The following is a 14818-nucleotide window of genomic DNA, read 5'->3' on the forward strand; positions in this document are numbered from 1 at the left end:
TATATATATATATATATATATATATATATATATATATATATATATATATATATATATATATATATATATATTGTATATTGTATGTTTTTTTTCTTCTAAAATGAAAATCATTTGACTCGTCAGATATATTAAAGTTCTATAATTTGGTAAAATTGCAAACAGCTAAAAGTATGCACAAAGCAAATTATAACCTGTCATCCGAGAACGTACAACAATTATTCTCAACAACAACAAAAAAAAAAAGGAAAAATAAAACCTTAAAAAAAAAATTAAAAAAAAGTGTGTGTGTGCGTGTGCGTGTGTGTGTGTGTGTGTGTGCTTCGTGTGTGATTCGTGTGTGTGTGTGTGTGTGTGTGTGTGTGTGTGTGTGTGTGTGAGCACATGCTGTTTATTACGCGCGGGATTTTTGAACATTTTGACGACTTTTGACCACTTTTCCAACTTTTCTCCACCACTCCTCCCTTTGTTGGGGTTCACAAGGCAGGCTGCGGGACTCGTGGGACTGGAACCCTGAGAGGTATTTTGGATAAAATTTGAACTTTTTACCATTTTTGACTGTCTTATCTCCTCTTCTTCCACACCTTCCTGTGCACCATTGTTGTGTGTGTGTGTGTGTGTGTGTGTGTGTGTGTGTGTGTGTGTGTGCGTGGGTACAATTTCACGAATCGGGCTTTCGACTCTTCTCTCTTTCAGCTGAAACAAGCAAATATCTCCTGTCTGATATTTGAAAACATATCCAAAAGATCCAACCATTCCGTAAGCATCCAAGCACCATTTCTCACGCAAAGACTCGGTTGGAGGAATTTGAGTGCGTTTCAAAAAAACTCTACTTTTGCGAGGAGCGGCCAGGTAAGTTTTATTATTTTTATAAATGGAAACTGGCGTTTCACTAATCACGGCTGCTGAAACAAAGGGTTTCTCCATCATTTCCATTTCCTCTTGGCGCTCGTACTAACAAATACTTTGTTATAACCAAACCCATTCACATATGTGTGTGTGTGTGTGTGTGTGTGTGTGTGTGTGTGTGTGTGTGTGTGTGTGTGTGTGAGCACATGCTGTTTATTACGCGTGTGATTTTTGAACATTTTGACGACTTTTGACCACTTTTCCAACTTTTCTCCACCACTCCTCCCTTTGTCGGGGTTCACAAGGCCGGCTGCGGGACTCGTGGGACTCCTCATACCCCCCTCCCTCTGACCTTTCCATAACCCCACCACCTCTTCTCGGGTCATCAATCATTTCTGACACAAGGTGTATCACGGTCATTAATCATTTCTGACACAAGGTGTATCCCCCCTCCTCCCTCTCCCTCTGACCTTTCCATAACCCCACCCCCCTTTGACCTTTTGACCCCAAGGTCATTAATCATTTTTGACAGCTAGGTCATTAATCATTTTTGACAGCTAGGTCGTAAATCATTTTTGACAGCTAGGTCGTAAATCATTTTTGACAGCTAGGTCGTAAATCCTTTTTGACATAAGGTAGGGACTTAACCTTTTTCACCCGTCTGTCATGAGCGCAACAGATGATGCTCGGTATAGTTCATCCACAACTTTTTTCTTCTCCTGCTCATAAAGATCTGGCACAATCTTATCGCTGAAGTGGGTGCGCGACGGGATGTCGTAACGTGGCTCAAACACGTTCAGCATGTGTTTAAACCCTCGTTTTGCACAACCGAGTCTGCACCTATAAACCGCCGATTCAATGGCGCGGGGCATTCAAGCTCCTCCGTTACTCCGCTCACCATAACCACGCTGTGTGTGGACTGAACGTGCCAACAACTTTTTTTTGTTTTGTTTCATATATCAAACTGCGGATCACGTGTGTGCCTCCCCTCCCCACACCCACACCCAGACACACACCTAGACCGCGCCTCTTTTCTTCTTGTGACAGAGGAAGATTCAGAAGAACGACACCGCAGCGCTTCTGTTTCTAGCCGATACTACATCAAAAGTAACGTAAAATAATGCAGTAACGCATCATGTAGTAACGGTAACTGAGTTACTGAATATAAAAAAATAACGCGTTAGATTACTAGTTACCGCCGAAACTAACGGCGTTACAGTAACGCGTTACTTTGTAACGCGTTACTGTCCCAACACTGGTAGTAACGCACGACATTTGCTCCGTTACATTTACTTGAGTAACTTTTTAGATGAATTGTACTTGCCAGAGTTTTTTATTGTAACACTTTCTACTTTTGAGAAGAAGAAACGTTACTTTTACTCAGTCACATTGAGTTTCATTTCCTTGGTTACACGTGACGGCCACAGGTGGGTAGAAACGCGCTGCATTTGCTTGAGTAACTTTTTGGCTGAATTGTATTTGCAAGAGTAGTTTCAATGTAACGTACTTTTTACTTTTGAAGATTTTTGAGGAGAAGAAACCTTACTTTTACTCAGTCACATTGAGTTTCATTTCCTTGGTTACACGTGAGGGCCAAAGGTGGGTAGTAACGCGCTACATTTACTCAGTTACATTTGCTTGAGTAACTTTTTGGATGAATTGTAATTGCCAAAGTTTTTTAATGTAACACTTTCTACTTTTGAGTATTTTTGAGAAGAAGAGACGTTACTTTTACTCAGTCACATTGAGTTTCATTTCCTTGGTTACACGTGAGGGCCAGAGTTGGGTAGTAACGCGCTACATTTACTCCGTTACATTTGCTCTAGTAACTTTTTGGATGAATTGTACTTACCAAAGTAGTTTTAATGAAACACTTTTGAGTATTTGCAAACAAAAGGTTACTTTTACTCCGTCACATTGAGTTTCATTTCCTTAGTTACACGTGACGGCCAGAGGTGGGTAGTAACGCGCTACATTTACTCAGTTACATTTGCTTGAGAAACTTTTTGGCTGAATTGTACTTGCCAAAGTTGTTTTAATGTAACATACTTTTTACTATTTTTAAGAAAAAAAACATTACTTTTACTCCGTCACTTTGAGTTTCATTTCCTCACTTACCCGTGACGGCCAGAGGTGGGTAGTAACGTGCTACATATACTCAGTTACATTTGCTTGAGTAACTTTTTGGCTAAATTGTACTTGCCAGAGTAGTGTTAGTGCAACATACTTTTTACTTTTGAATATTTGAGAAAAAGAAACGTTACTTGTACTCGTTACATTGAGTTCCACTCCGATCGTTACATTTATTCATATCACAAATAACGCATTCTAGTGTCCGCGACCCTGCTCCCGGCAGCCACTGTCACGTAACTCTGTTACGCCAATCCCACATTAGCAGCATTTCACCAATTAAATGAGCATTTCACCAATTAAATGAGCACAAAATACAGCTACAGGAAGTTAAAATACCGTATTTTCCTCACTATAAGGCGCACCTAAAAACCTCCAATTTTGTCAAAAGCTGACCGTGCGCCCTATAATCCGGTGCACCTTATATAAGGACCAATATTGAGCCTCCAACAGGTAAAAGATTCAATCAATCAATTACAACTGCGGTAAGCAGCCGCCGACTTCATTTTCCCCCGTCTTCATTTTCCCCCGTAGAAGAAGAAGAAGCGCGCGGTGCATGCTGGGATATATGACTGCGCGAGGCGTGCCGTTTCATTTCCATTTGTTTGTTTATGTATGTAGCCCATACTTGTCAACCCTTCCGGATTTTCCGGGAGGCTCCCGAAATTCAGCGCCTCTCCCGAAAACCTCCCGGGACAAATTTTCTCCCGAAAATCTCCCGAAATTCAGGCGGACCTGAGTGACGTGTCGACAGCCTGTTTTCACGTCCGCTTTCCCACAATATAAACAGTTTGCCTGCCCAATCACGTTATAACTGTAGAATGATCGAGGGCGAGTTCTTGGTTTCTTATGTGGGTTTATTGTTAGGCAGTTTCATTAACGTTCTCCCAGTGCGGCAACAACACACAACTACAGCAGTCATGTTTTCGTCTACCGTAAAGCAGTTCGTCTGCCGTAAACAGCAATGTTGTGACACTCTTAAACAGGACAATACTGCCATCTACTGTACATGCATATGTGACACTAACATCTACGGCTTTTAGAGAGTGCAGTGCACAACTGCGCACACAACAAGGAGACAAAGCAGGATGCATCATCAGAGAGGGTGTTCAGCATGGCTAGAAAAATAGTGACAGAGAATAATAGGATGGACAATTCAACTCTTAACTCAACAATGAGTAGATGAGTGTTATGTGTGTGTATATGTGTAAATAAATGAACACTGAAATTCAAGTATTTCTCTTATATATATATATATATATATATATATATATATATATATATATATATATATATATATATATATATATATATATATATAGCTAGAATTCACTGAAAGTCAAGTATTTCTTTTATATATATATATATATATATATATATATATGAAATACTTGACTTGGTGAATTCTAGCTGTAAATATACTCCTCCCCTCTTAACCACGCCCCCAACCACGCCCCCGCCCCACCCCCTATTCCGGTGCGCCTTATAGTGCGGAAAATACGGTAGGTCAGTATTTTTTTTTTTTAAAGTATAAATACCTACTTGTTTAATAAGTATCAGAATGTTCCTGAAGAAGACCCTTTAATTACGCGACATGACCTTAGCAACATCCCGGCTGTTTGAGACAACTGCTGAACAGAAACCTCCTTTAAAAAAAGTTTACTATAAAAAGCGATTGTTTGTTTCTGACAAGCCTAATAACCACAAGTGTTGTTTAAACATTACCAACACCAAAAAGCAGTAGAAAGTTGTACCTACCTGTTAGATCTGTACCTCTACAGCAGTGGTTCTTAACCGTGTTGGAGGTACCGAACCCCACCAGTTTCATATGCGCATTCACCGAACCCTTCTTTAGTGAAAAATAAAATGTTTTTTTTTTCAAATTCAAGAAAAAGTCATGTTTTTTTTTTACTGGTGCACAAAATGAACCGTGCATGAACATCACCTTGTTCAAAGAACAAAACCAACACGGTGCACAAACTCAAAACAAATTACACACCTTACACACATTACCATTAATTGATTAACGTGGATCCCAACTTAAACAAGTTGAAAAACTTATTCGGGTGTTACCATTTAGTGGTCAATTGTACGGAATATGTACTGTACTGTGTAAACTGTACTGGGTATTCTCTTCCTTTGCAATCGGCTAGTAAAAGTTTAAATCGATCAATCAAACACCCTGCAAATCAGATGGAAAATTAGAGGGAACATTGTTTGGGGGTATTGTACGCTGATAGGGAGAACTTTTTATTTACACAATAAGTTGGATGTGTCTTTACCTCCGTGGCGGAGGCTCCGCCAAACCCCTGAGGCCGACTCACAGAACCCCTAGGGTTCGATCGAACGCAGGTTAAGAACCACTGCTCTACAGTTACTTTCACTAGCTTATTAGCATTTTTTTATTATTATTATTTTTTTATTAACGTCTGACATAGCTAAACAAGTTGAATTGTCCACATTCTCTCCCTAGTGCACGAGAGGCACACTGCGTATGGCCATCAGTCATATTACAGGCCTCACATTTTAACTTTTTAAAAACACAAGCATTATAAACAAAATATGGCAGAAACAAAATACTATAAATAAATCAAAATAAATGTGAAAAATTCGCAAGATGGCACCTTATGGATATATGCACGTTGTCCATATCGATTAAAAAAAAGTGTTCATGTATGAGGTCAAGTCTTATACATAGGACTGCACGATTATGGACAAAATAAAGCTGACTTTTATCAATATTGAAATCACAATTATTAATCATGATTATTCACCGTTTGGGTGTGAACGCGACACAGTCATGTAAATTGTAATAGCTAATAAAAATGCTCTACATTCTGGATCTATATATTTAAAGACAAATATTTGTGTTTTTGTTCATTAATAGTATCAGCGTGTCAGATTTTTTTTAATACCATGATGCCTTTATCTCTATTTTTTCATTTTCATAGAGAAATGTACATTTACATGTACTAATGTGTGTACATGTACATGCTGTGTCAGGACAGATCCATTGAACTTTGAGAAGAAATATGTCGTACACCATAAAACATTAACAAAATGCTATTTCACATGAATGGTTATTAAAATAATTACTTTGTGGAAAGGAAAAAAACATGTAAAAAAAACACGGTGTTTAAGAAATTCGAGTTGGCAAAAAGGAACTAAAATTAAAAAATATATATATAAGTTTTATTTAAAAAAGAAATCTTTGAAGGCTGCCCCATACAACACATATGGAAAATGGGAGGACTTTTTTGACTGCCCGTTGCCATGGGAAGCCATATTCAAACTAATCTATAAAACTACTATCGATGTGCAATAGATGTACCCACGGGGAAAATGTTAAAATTATGGAATATGACAGAGTCAGATGACTGCCGATTTTGTTGTCAGGAGTCTGAATCCACCCTGCATTTGTTTTGGTATAGTCATATTGTGTCTTCGTTTTGGGTGGAAGTTGAAAAAATGTGTTTAAGGATTGGTTTGTTTATGATGCTTGATGTGGTTTCTGTTATTTTGGGAGAGTTCATTGGCAGTCATGATTTAATCAAATTTAATTTTAGTACTCGGTAAAAGGTTTATTTTTAAGGCCAAAAACAGATATTCAGTAATTTTTAACTTTACATGGTTGAAACCGATAATGATGCCAAAAAACATAAAAAAAGATGGGAAGTCCTCAAAGGCTTATGTTGAAAGTGTAATTATGTTTATAGATTATATGCTATCTGTTGTTGTGTTCCCTAATTTGAGTGACCTGAACATAATCTGGACTGTACATAAATGTTTTTTTTTTTTAATGTTATTTTGTTTCTATATTATATTCAATCTGTTGTGTTCCCAAATGTTTTTATTTTTTTTATTTTTTTTCCCCTCAGTGTACATGAATGAAGGTGTGTGTTGCTGACCTGGTTGCTGACCTGGTTTTAAAATCCCTTTAACCAAATCTAATTTCATTTACAACCTGGTCTCGTGAAGATAAGGTCCTTTTTCTTTTCTTTTTTTAGATAAGATAAATAAATATTTTCTTGGATAAAAAAGAAAGTAAAACAATATAAAAATAATTACATAAAAAAATAGTAATTAATGAAAATGTTAGTGGACCAGCAGCACATACAATCATGTGTGCTTCAGGGACTGTGTCCCTTGCAGACCTGTTGTCTATGTTGTGGGAACCAGAATATTGGTAGCAGAAAGAAACAACCCCTTTTGTGTGAGTGGGTGTGGATGAGTGTGAATGGGGGAGGGAGGTTTTTTTTTGGGTTAATGCACTAGTTGAAAGTGTATCGTGTGTTTTTTTCTATGTTGATTTTATAAAAAAAACAAAAACAAAAACAAAAAACACGGTGTTTACTTTTTGATATCAATATAAAAGACAAAGCAGTTTGGCTAATGAAGAAAAAGTCAAACAAGCTTTGTTCAACAACCACCATGTACTTCAGTGCAACAGTTTGGCCAACAAAAATAAACACGAGTGATACCTCTAATATCTAACATACAATCTTGGTGCCCCACCGACAACTCATCCAGCGTTCAATTCGATGAGATGACAAAACATTTGAGCTAGTATTGATGTTATTGGAACACTAACAAAGTTTGCAGTTAAATTAAAGGACGAGTGAACATGCCAGTAAACAAACTACAGACTTTATAAACAATTTGTGGCAAAGTTCCCGACACATCGCCTTATGCATGCTAACTCAGTCCCAGCAGCTGACGGAAAGACGCCAGCTGCACGTTCAAAATTAAACTCCTACATCAAATATTTTTCACCTCCCAACGGCATTGCGCTCTTAATCGCACACCGAGACTCCACGGAAGTAGAAGTGATTGAAACGAAGAGATCTGCTCCGTTAGCTCGGAGGGAACATTTTCAAAGCAAAGTCAATGCAGTCGCCGCCATGTTTATGCTGCGGCACTTCAGTATTGAGGAAGTAAGCCGTTGCTTAAAATGCATTAATAAATGACAGCTTTTCGGTAAATACAAATTAAAACTGTATTACTAACAGTCTGGAATTTTACCGCTGTCTATCAATTATACCGTTTATAGTTACAGCCCTAGTCCATTAACAAATCAAAAGTCAAGGGCATGAGAAAGTGTCTGAAATCAGATTTCTTGGGGTCATCTTGGATGAAAAGCTCATATATTGCATGTGAAAAATAAGCTATCTAAAAGTTTATTTATTTTGAACAAGGTTAAATACAGTTTCCCGTATAATACAATGAGAATGTTATATTGCTCAATTATTCTACCTTATTTCAATTATTGTGCAGAAATATGGGGAAATACATATCACAGCAACATAATGCCTTTATTTCTTTCACAGAAAAGAGCAATTCGTATCATTTTTACAGTAGGATATAGAGACCACACAAATCCACTCTTCATTAGGTCAGGATTATTAAAACTAAAAGACATTGCAGAATTGCATACTCTATTAGTGATGTTCAAAGTTAGAAATAAAGTTCTCCCAAAGGACTTACAAAAGTTATTTGTGTTCACGTCGGAAGATGAGAATCACAGAAGGCCGTATGACTTTAAATATCCAAGAGTGCGAACAAATTTGAAGCAAATGTGCTTATCTGTTGCTGGTGTGAAAGCATGGAATTCTCTAGACAGACTTAAAAAGTTGCAAGAGTATCTTTGATTTTAAAAGGAGTTACAAAAAGAGACAACTGGAATTACATCAAACTGATTTTTGATTGGAACGTGTCATTTTGAAAATGCTTAAACGAAAATGAAAAGTATGTTGGAGTTGGGGTGTTGATGGAGGGAACAGTGATAAAGTCATCTAAATAATTTGTGTTAAAAAGGGGGCAGATAAATATGAGAATAGTATTCTTCCATCTGCTCCTTTTTGATCATGGAAATGTACAAGAAACAAAAAAACAATGAAAGTGTCAACTGTATATGGCTTGTATATATGCATTTTCATGAAAGGAATAAAAAGAAATGATGATGATGATGATGATGATGATGATGAAGGGCGGTCACGGCATGTTGTTGCCGTAAATGTTGGTCAAATTTTAGGGCATTACTGCAAATCACAAGGGCAGTCGCGGCAAATGCCGCGGTTAAATTCGAGCCCTGTATTAGCTATAGGACATACTTTCCAACCCTCCCGAATTTTCCGGGAGAATCCCCAAATTCAGTGCCTCTCCCGAAAACCTCCCGGGACAAATATTCTCCCGAAAATCTCCCGATTTTAAGCCGGAGCTAGAAGCCACGCCCCCTCCAGCTCCATGCGGACCTGAGTGAGGACAGCCTTTTTTCATGACGGGGTGACAAGAACTAAATCATCCAGACTAGAGGTAAATTGTATTATTATGTTTAGCTTACCTAAAAATAAATATATTTATTAATTTAAAAAAATAAAATAAATAAATACATGTTTACTATATTTTGCTAAAAACATCAAAATTAATTTTATTTTTTATTTTTTCCTGACTCCTTATTACATCCAGCCATAGAATTATACATTAAAATAAACATATTTGAAATAATTGATTTTAAATTATCATAATAATTCATTTAAAATGACCATATTTAATTATTAAAATAATTGCTTGTTTATCAACAACTTTAGCATTTTATTCATTACATTTTGAAACTCTCAGAAGCCAAGTTATATTCCTTAATATTTATTTATGCAAGTTTGAAGTATCAATTATCTAAACACAGTTTTGTTTGCATATTTTCAGGATGTAGATATCTATATATCTATATATAAATATATATATATGTATGAAATACTTGACTTGGTTGAATTCTAGCTGTCAATATACCCCTCTCCTCTTAACCACGCCCCCAACCACGCTCCGCCCCACCCCGACCACGCCCCCACCCCCCACCTCCCGAAATTGGAGGTCTCAAGGTTGGCAAGTATGCTATAGGAGCATATAGTTATCGTTTTAGTTTATTTCGTGCATGCATAAAAATTCTAGTTACAGCATTATAGCATGTCCGAAAAGGAGTAGGAAGAAGCAGAGCTCATTAAATAATTGTTTGTACTCAATGTGTAACACAACAGACTCCGAGAGGGACAAACGGTAGAAAGTGGATGGATGGATGTTTATCAAGATCCTTCCTTGTACTTCGTGAACACTGAGTCAGAACAGTTTCTTAAACTGGATCATATTAGTACATTCTTTATTAATCCATTCCATCATTTAATTCCACATACTGATATGCTAAAAGGTCTTAAGTGTTGTACGTGCATAAAACTGTTTTAAGTGAGTTTTCTCTTAGTTTATATATAGAAGAATTGTACATTCTCAGGTAGCTGGTTATAGTTTGCTTTGTACATATTTGCAAATGAACCTAGTCAATATTTTTGATTTAATAAATAAATCATAAGGCAACACCACAACGACTTTCATCTCCAGCACAATTGCAAAGCTACAAGAAATAAACGCCACGACACAACTTTAACACCGGACCAAATTTCGGCATGTTGAAAACAAAACTTAGTATGTTAGTATTATTGAAAAACTCTAAGATGTTTTTATTTATTTCATTTACTTGTCCAACTTTGTTCATCGCACATTTTTAAATATATGTACCGTATCGGACTGCTTTGAGGTCGGTAAGCACCACCTTACATAATCCGTGCATAAAGCGCACCGGATTATAGGCGCACTGTCGATTTTTGAGAAAATTAAAAGATAATAAGTGCGCCTTACAGCACCTTATGGTATATATATAAATAGGTTTTCAGTATCCGACTGGAATAACTTCACATGGAGCTGTGACAATAGAAGAAACTGAATTATTTCATGAATCAGACGAACATAGTGCATGGAAACGCACTGACTGTAAAAAGTGACAAGGCAGCAAAAACATCTTCAATGATGACTTTCAAACTAGTAAAAATAACTTTTATATCATGTGCTGTCATGCGTGTCAGCAGAAAAGTTCACATTTTAGCTTACAGGAATTCTACTTCCAACTTTCTCACACACACACACACACACACACACACACACACACACACACACACACACACACACACACACACACACACACACATGCTCTCCCCTAACTTTAAAAGGGTTTGACTAGAATTACACTTGGATTTCACTCTTTTTGAATGCAATGATAAACAAATCTCGCTTTCTCCTTATATTTTTGGACTTGATTGTCTCTTTTTTCATTAAAAATCAATAGTTGTAAGGTGAAAAACCTTTGGAGAAGGTGGAAACACACAAATGCAATTAGGGACCAATAAAAAAAAATTATATTTCAATGAACCATTTTCTAAAGTTAAGTATTTTCAAAAGTTCATATACTAGTGATGGGTCCGGCAACACCGATGCTTCGGCGCATGCGTCGAGCTCATAGAGCAAAACCCTGTGTCGGTGCACGTACCGCTTTTAGAAAGTCACGTGACCGATCATGAGCTGTTTCGGTCACGTGACCGATACGCAGTGTTGGGACTAACGCGTTACAAAGTAACGCGTTACTGTAACGCCGTTAGTTTCGGCGGTAACTAGTAATCTAACGCGTTATTTTTTTTTATTCAGTAATTTAGTTACCGTTACTACATGATGCGTTACTGCGTTATTTTACGTTACTTTTGATGTAGTATCGGCTAGAAACAGAAGCGCTGCGGTGTCGTTCTTCTGAATCTTCCTCTGTCACAAGCCGGAGAGAAGAAAAGAGGCGCGGTCTATGTGTGTTTGTGTGTGGGGGGCGGGGGGGGGGGGAGGGGAGGTTTGATCCGCGGTTTGATATATGAAACAAAAAAAAAAAGTTGTTGGCACGTTCAGTCCACACACAGCGTGGTCATGGTGAGCGCAATAACGGAGGAGCTTGAACGCCCCCGCCATTGAATCGGTGTGTTTATAAGTGCAGATTCGGTTGTGCAAAACGAGGGTTTTAAACACATGCTGAACGTGCTTGAACCACGTTACGACATCCCGTCGCGCACCCACTTCAGCAATAAGATTGTGCCAGATCTTTATGAGCAGGAGAAGAAAAAAGTTGTGGATGAACTATCCCGAGCATCATCTGTTGCGCTCATGACAGACGGGTGGACGTCCAGCGGAACTATAAGCGCTCACTTCATCACAGCAGACTGGGAGATGAGAAGACACGCCCCCTCTACGAGAGTCACCTTGCGCAGGTACTGACACAAGCAGTGGAGGAATGGAAGATAAAGATATCCCAGTCACATGTGATAATGCCAAAAATCAAATAATTACAGAGAATGAGGCAGGACTGGGACCACATATAGGTGCTTTGCACATGTAGTGAATTTGGCATTACAGAAGGGAATCTCAGTCAATAGGATGGAGCGCCTCTTTGGGAGGATCAGGAAGGTTTCTTACTTCCACCCAAGCACAACAGCTGCTCATGTGCTTAAGACAAAGCAAGAAATGCTAAAGCTGCCTGCTCATACATGATGTCCCAACGAGGTGGAACTCCACTTATGATATGTTGGAGCAGCAGGCAGCTATATACTCTGCATTGACCCACAACACCCTGAAGACAAATGTCACCCTGTCTGATGATGATGTGAGAGTGGCAGATGAGGTCCTCTAGGTGCTTAAACCCCTCAAAAGTATTCCATCTCTACTGAGCACTGAAACTTCACCATCTGTGTCAATGATCCTGCCACTGAAAACAAGGATTCTACAATCCATGGCTCCAAGTGTGGAAGACAGCAGCATCACTCCAGATGTCAGGCTTTATTTCACTACCTATGTTTCAAGGAAGATGATGTTTCTTCTTATGTTGCACTTAAACTTGTTTTTTATTAATGGTCATTGGTCCAAGTTTAAAGAAAGGAGGAATGCCTTTTTATGTTGCACTGTTTTTCATTAATTATGTTAAAAGGAAAATAAAAATGCATGTCAAGTTGATCAACAGATTGTATTATTCTCCAGTGCAATAACAGTACTGAAATGAAGGCAAAAAGGGCATTAATGGGAGCTTTAAAAAAAAAAGAAGAAAAAAAGAAGTAACTAAATAGTTACTTTTCACAGTAACGCATTACTTTTTGGTGTAAGTAACTGAGTTAGTAACTGAGTTACTTTTGAAATAAAGTAACTAGTAACTGTAACTAGTTACTGGTTTTCAGTAACTAACCCAACACTGCCGATACGCGAACTGTGTCGCACTGACGCCTCCTCTGTGCCCTGTGAGCGGGTCTTTTCTACAGCCGGAGAAATAATAACTAAGAAGAGAAATCGTCTAAAATTTAATACATTGGAAAAACTGTTTTTTTAAAATAAAAATGTGTAAAAAAAAAAAAATAATAATAATTCCCAGTCCACAAGCATCTTCATTTACAACACATTCTCTTAGATTTCCATGTTATGATACATGTTCACATTATTTATTGACTGTATCTAAAATAGATAAAAATATATTTTTATTTAAATGAATATATGAAATAATCCTAAATGAAATGCAATGACTTGGTTTATATTATTGTATATACTAGGTCAGTGGTTCTCAAATGGGGGTACGCGTACCCCTGGGGGTACTTGAAGGTATGCCAAGGGGTATGTGAGATTTTTTAAAAATGTCTGTCAAAAATAACTGTGAAAAGAAATGCAACAATGTAATATCCAGTGTTGACAGCTAGATTTTTTGTGGACATGTTCCACAAACATTGATGTTAAAAAAAACATTTTTTGTGAAGAATTGTTTAGAATTAAGTTCATGAATCCAGATGGATCTCTATTAAAATCGCCAAAGAGGGCACTTTAAGTTGATGATTACTTCTATGTGTAGAAATCTTTATTTATAATAGAATCACTTGTTTATTTTTCAACAAGTTTTAGTTATTTTTATATCTTTTTTTTCAAATAGTTCAAGAAAGACCACAACAAATGAGCAATATTTTGCACTGTTATACAATTTAATAAATCAGAAACTGATGACATAGTGCTGTATTTTACTTCTTTATCTCTTTTTTTCAACCAAAAATGCTTTGCTCTGATTAGGGGGTACTTGAATTAAAAAAATGTTCACAGGGGGTACATCACTGAAAAAAGGTTGAGAACCACTGTACTAGGTCATAAAATCAGTGTCAGTTGAGTCGGTCCATTGGTTGCCTGTAGGGATTTTTAATGTCCAGCAGATGTCAGTATTTAGTCACACAGTATCGACACAGTATCAATACAGTTTTGCAATGTGTCGAAACGCTTCATGACGCCTCTTCAACCCATCACTAATATATACTGACCCTTTACAGCTCGGATTTGAAATGAAGCATTTAACAATTAGCAATTAAAATAAATTCAACACATCAAATGATACATCAAAATAATATAAGTCATCTCACCTTCAGCCACTGCTCCAAGAGCAGTGTTTGTTGGCCTGAAGTCTGAGCTGGAGCTGCAGACTTAAATGAGTGGACGTGATTGCTTCAGGTGAGAGCCTTCCTGATTGCTGGATGGCCTTCAGCTGTTGGGAAATTTGGACTGTGATTCCAGTTCTCTACTCTGTGGGGGAAATGGGAGCCAAACTTACATTTTGAAATGAGGCCCTTCTGTTTGGGTGAAGGCTTTGGCCTTGTGTAGAGTTTGCACGCACGCAAACGCACACACACACACACACACACACACACACACACACACACACACACACACACACACACACACACACACACACACACACACACACACACACGGGGTACACCCTGGACAAGTTGCCACCTCATCACAGGGCCAAGACAGATAGATAGACAACAGCCCCATTTTTTTAGTCTTTGGTATGACTCGGCCAGGGTTTGAACTCACTACCTACCGATCTCAGGGCGGTGTCTCTAACCACTAGGCCACTGAGTAGATTCCAGATCAGAAGTTGCTCAAAAGTTACTCAATACCTGAG

General features: G+C 37.8%; 1 protein-coding gene across 2 annotated transcripts in view; it reads right to left on the reverse strand.

The window, feature by feature from the left end:
* Positions 1-14338, reverse strand: part of LOC133620592 (cytoglobin-1-like) — a 64711-nt gene extending 50373 nt beyond the window's left edge. The window contains exon 1 of one of the 2 annotated variants that reach the window (XM_061982179.2): positions 14271-14338. The gene's annotated coding sequence lies outside the window, so the exon portion shown is untranslated. The remainder of the gene's footprint in view (positions 1-14270) is intronic. The other variant, XM_061982180.2, reaches the window with a different exon arrangement.
* Positions 14339-14818: the final 480 nt, after the last annotated feature.

This window comes from Nerophis lumbriciformis, linkage group LG24 (assembly GCF_033978685.3).
Source record: "Nerophis lumbriciformis linkage group LG24, RoL_Nlum_v2.1, whole genome shotgun sequence".
NCBI lineage: Eukaryota > Metazoa > Chordata > Actinopteri > Syngnathiformes > Syngnathidae > Nerophis > Nerophis lumbriciformis.